Genomic DNA, 5,429 nt, shown 5'->3' on the forward strand with positions numbered 1-5,429 from the left:
CTGGACATGTCCAAACCACTGTCCCTCCTCTGGACATGTCCAAACCATCTCAGTCTGGCCTCTCTAACTGTATCTCCCAGTTTGTAAATGTAAATTATAAATCTACATACACCAAAGTTAGTCATGGAGTTCTTCAGGGCTCAGTGCTTGGACAAATATCTTATATATGCTTCCATTAGGTAAAGTTATTAAACAGCATGGGATAAATTCTCATTGTTATGCTGATGACACACAGTTATATTTGTCCATTAAACCCAATGAATCCAATCAGCTACTTAGACTACAAGCATGTCTTAAAGACATAAAAACCTGGATGACCCTTAATTTTCTCCTGTTGAACAGACAAGACTGAGGTTTTGGTTTTTGGACCTGAGCACCTTAGGAATGAATGTTTCAGTCTTTCTCCCTCCTTAGATGCATTAATCTGTCCTCCAGCTCTAATGTTAAAAATCTTGGTGTTATTTTTGATCAGGACATGTCTTTTATCCCCCACATTAAAAACGTTACTTTATTTTTTTTTTTTTTCATTTATCTTTTATTTATCCAGGTTAGTCTCATTGAGCCACGAGAACTCATTTTCAAGAGAGACCTGTTTTAGGGAGCACATGGTGGGGGTTAAGGGCCTTGCTCATGGGCCCAGAGTGGGGCGAATGAGGGTGGGGGCAAGTGTGGGTGTTTCACCTACCCCACCCACAATTTTGATGTTGTCGGGGCCGGGGCGTGAACCGGCGATCTTCGGATCACAGGCCCACCTCTCTAACCTCTGCACCACCACTCCCCACCAAAATTGTTACTAGAACCTCCTTCTTCCACCTGCGTAATATCACTAACATTAGAAACATCTGATCTAAAGATGATGCAGAAAAACTGGTCCATGCATTTGTCACGTCTAGACTGGACTATTGCAATGGTTTATTATCTGGGTGTCCAAATACTTCTTTAAAACGTCTTCAGTTGATCCAAAATGCTGCTGCCAGAGTCTTAACTGGAGTTACTGGGAGAGATCATATCTCTCCAGTTTTAGCTTCTCTCCATTGACTCCCTGTCAAATCCAGAATAGAATTCAAAATCTTACTTCTAACCTACAAAGCCCTCAACAACCTAGCTCCATCTTATATTACAGATCTTATTGTTCCATATTTTCCTAACAGAGCAGTTCGCTCTCAGACTGCAGGTTTACTTGTGGTTCCTAGAGTTTCCAGCAGCAGAATGGGAGGAAGATCTTTCAGCTCTCAGGCTCCTCTCTTGTGGAACCAACTTCCAGTTTCTGTCCGTGAGGCTGACACATTGTCCAGTTTTAAAACTGGGATTAAGACTTTACTTTTTGATAAATCCTATAGTTAGGGTCAGCTTGGGTTTCCTGAGCTGTCCCTTAGTTCTGCTGCTATAGACTTAGACTGCTGGAGGACAAACTGACCACAATTTTCACTCTGCTACTGTCTTTACTTACTCTGCTCAACCTGTTTGTATTTGTTAAAGGGAGTTCTATTTCATATAGGCTTCGCCCTTTAAGGCTGTCGCTGATGGTTTATCCCGTTATGCGCAGCATAAGCACTGAAAAAAAAATTAGTCCACGCCCACCTGCTGTGTGGGCCCCACCCGGTCCGTATAAATTACGTTAAGAGCGGGAAATCGGCTCCCATTTTTTCTTCAGCGAGCTAATATAGCACTGTCAGAAGAACAAAGAAGATAAATTGTGTAAATGACCAACCTTTGCGGAAGATGCTTGGCCCGGCAGTCGACCTCCGGTCGTCCGGTGAGTTCTCCTCCCCGAGGAGAAGATGACAGCAGTCTTATTCCAAGGTAAGCGTCGGGGAACATTTCCCAGTGACAGGTCATTACACGCTGGACAACGCCATCTTGTGTTTTTCCTCTTATCGCCGACCCTCGGGGCGAACCGGATGGTTCCTCCGGGGCAAGGTGTGCTCAGCTGCAGCCCCCGCTGCTCATTCCCTCCCGGGGAGCGTAGTGTAGGTGGAGGGGGGCTGAGTGAATGCTCACCCCATCCCACCTCGTTTCGCATCGGCGATCACACCGCTCCCGGCCGACAGCGCCCTCAGGGGTTGCCCGGCGGAACCCGGGAGGAGGCTGACATGAAGGGACCCCTTTTTTCTACGTCCCTCGCCTTTTCCCGCCAGTTCGGATGATCGGCGGAAAGGTTATTTTTCACTGACGTGTTTTTCCAGGCAGCCGCAGTTAGCAACAACGTGCGCTGCTAGCATATAGCATGTCCAAGGGACTGAAGGCCGCAGACCTGCCTTGGAGACAAAGAACTCCTTCTGTAAGGCAACTGACGCTATTCCTCGGTTCCCTCCCCTGGAGCCAAGCCTCGCGGAAGCTTCCGGAGCGAAGCTGTCCAGGTCGGAGCAGCGTCCCGTCCCTCCGGAGGAACCAGACGGCGACCAAAGCTCTCCAATCGAGCCCACCGACGTGTTTTCAGGCAACCGCAGTTAGCAACAACATGCGCTGCTAGCATTTAGCATGTCGAAAAGGCTGGAGACCTCAGACCTGCCGGAGGAGACAAAGAGCTCCCTGTGTAATCGGCAGACGCCATCCTCAACATGTGCGCCGCTCCCTCGGTTTGCCTGTCGAGGATTGTAGCATGGATGACGGTAATCCAACGTTCCATCTGGCTCCGTCACTCTCCATTGCTGCCGGAAAAGCTGCACAAAGACCGGATGGAGGGCCCCATCTCATCGGACGCGCTGTTCGGAAGCAGCTTGACGTCCATGCTGACGAATTCGAAGCAGTCGGAGGAGACGTCGGAAGCTGTACGCCATCTCATCAAGCCGCGCGGCTCATTCCGTCCTCCAGCCCGCTGGAGAGATCGTCGAAAGCAGAGGCAGAAACATCGACGCTCCACGGCAGCAGCAGCTTCGTCTCGCCCAGCTCCACCACCAGCCCCGCCCGCCAGAGACCACCCCTCCTCAGTCCGGCAGCCTGCACTTCAGCGTTTTCCCCAGAGATCGCCTGCAGACGGCGCTCGGAGCAAACAAACCGCAGGGCTCACGGGGGAGAAGTTTTAAGAAATGACGGTCTGCGGAGGATGTGTGTATAAATGACACAGGAATTGAATAAATGATTTTTCAAAGATCAAAATGCCTGTTTTTAGCCAGTCTGTAAGCTCGGATGAGCTCACAGCCGCTACACACACATCCTCCACTCATAAGAGCCGGTGTCCTTAAATAAAGGTTTTTTAAATCCACCGCCGCTCCTTCACATGCCCAGACGCTCACGTGACACCACGGTAAGCGAAATAACTTGTTGTCAATCAGACCCGCACGATCACCTCCCAACGGTGTTAACGCGCTCCCGAGCGAGACAAGCAGCCTCCATCCAAACGGCACTGTGTCGATGATGCACGCACAGCTGCCCGGCGCTCACCGGCCCACATCGGGATAAATGTGGGACCGCAGGCCGGGTCCGGTGGAGGTCCCTGCTCTCAGCGAAAACAACACACGCCTCTCCTGAATGAACGCGAGTGGCCGTCATCCACCGCGTCTCAGCGATCAGCAGCTCACGGCGGCATAAGCGTGAGACAGCTGAATGAATCCAATGACGGGCCCCGCCCTCAGCGAGAGCGGCGCGCGTCCCTCCAGAGGAAACGTGCGCTCCCGCGAGGCTCACAACCTTCACTTCATCAGCTGACACACGCCTCGCCTCAGCACACACCGCCCCGCCCGGACATGAAGGTTGGTCCGCGATCCAGTCACAGCGCGCGGGCGCGCGCAGAACAGCCCTTTCGAGAAAGCCTCGCCTTGGGTCACGCGGAAAACATTTCCGCGACGCATGACGGCGGTCGAGGCGGAGGTTTGGATGACATCCGTTCAAAACACGGCACATCATTTAAACGCACGTCCACTCCACGAACGTCACGCAGAGTGGTTAAAAACATGCTCACCGGACAGATGGATGGACAGAGTGTTATGCAAGGGTTACACGCTGCAGTTTGCAACCCGACCCCCTCCGTTCGGAGGAGTTATAGAGACGGTCCTGTCATCACCAGACCAAGTCTCAGCCTTAAATGCAGAAGTCCAAGAGCTTCTGATAAAAGGTGTAATCTCAAGAGTTCCCAACGAGGAGGAAAACACAGGGTTTTACTCACGCTACTTCCTGGTCCCCAAAAGGACCGGAGGGATGAGACCGATTCTGGATCTGTCAGCTTTCAACAAAGCGATCATGAACAGATCTTTTCACATGTTGATGAACAGACAGCTGTTGGACAACATCCAGGAAAACGACTGGTTTGTCTCCATCGTTTTAAAAGATGCCTATTTTCACACACCAATCATCCCAAAACACAGAAAATTTCTGCGTTTCGCCTTTCAAGGGATGAAGTACCAGTACAACAGGTTGCCTTTTTTGGGTACTCCCTCGCGCCTCGTACGTTCTCAAAGTGTGTGGAGACAGCCCTGCATCCACTGCACAAGCAGGGATGAGAGTTTTGTTTTACCTGGACGACCTGCTGCCCCTGTCTCACTCCAGACAGGAAGCATTGATACAGGCTCAGGTGTTAGCATCACACCTGCTAAATCTGGGTTTCGCCATAACTGGAAGAAGAGCTCGATTTTCCACTCCCAGACAATTGTTTATCTGGGAGTGGAATTAAACTCAATTACCATGACGGCTCGTTTATCACAAACATGAATCGACACTCTAAAAACCAATTACGCCACGTAAGACCTGGCAAAGTGGTAACAGCTGTCTCCGTCATGAAGCTGTTGGGAATGACGTCATCAGCTCACACAGTGGTCCCGCTGGGTTTGTTACACATGAGACGCCTCCAGAGGTGGTTTACGCGTCTGCGTGTGGATCCAGTAAAACAAAAGAGACGGATGGATCACTGTCCCTCCCTCCATGGGAGCAGACCTCCGACACTGGGGAAACACCCTGGCTCTGTCAGAGGGAGTCCCCGTCAGCAGACCCACGTCACGTGTCAGTCTTCACGGACGCGTCTCTGTCAGGTTGGGGGGGGGAACATGCCTATCTCAAGCAGTAGGGGCGCTGTGGCCCCACCGCACATCAGCCCACATCAATGTTTTGGAGTGTCGCACAGTGCTGAATGTGATTCAACATTTTGCTCCCGTGCTACAGAATCAACACGTGTTGATTCACACAGACAACATGGTGACTGCTGCGTACATAAACCGCCAGGGGGGTGTGCGTTCAGCCCAGATGTTACACATTGCGCGGAAGCTACTGAGTTGGGTTCATCAAACCTGCTTTTATTAGAGCGGTTTACATATCCGATGTTCTGAACAGAGGGGCTGATGTGACGTCCAAGGGCGGCCCACGTTATGTGGACCGGATCCTCCATCCGGATCTGATGTTTTTCAGACACAGCAGAAGTTGGCAAAGCAGCTGTGGACCTGTTTGCGACGCGAGAAGAACGCGCAATGTCAACTACGGTTTTTTCCCTGAGCCCGCGA

The sequence above is a fragment of the Nematolebias whitei genome, chromosome 8 (assembly GCF_014905685.2).
Source record: "Nematolebias whitei isolate Nwh7 chromosome 8, NemWhi1, whole genome shotgun sequence".
Taxonomy (NCBI): Eukaryota; Metazoa; Chordata; class Actinopteri; order Cyprinodontiformes; family Rivulidae; genus Nematolebias; species Nematolebias whitei.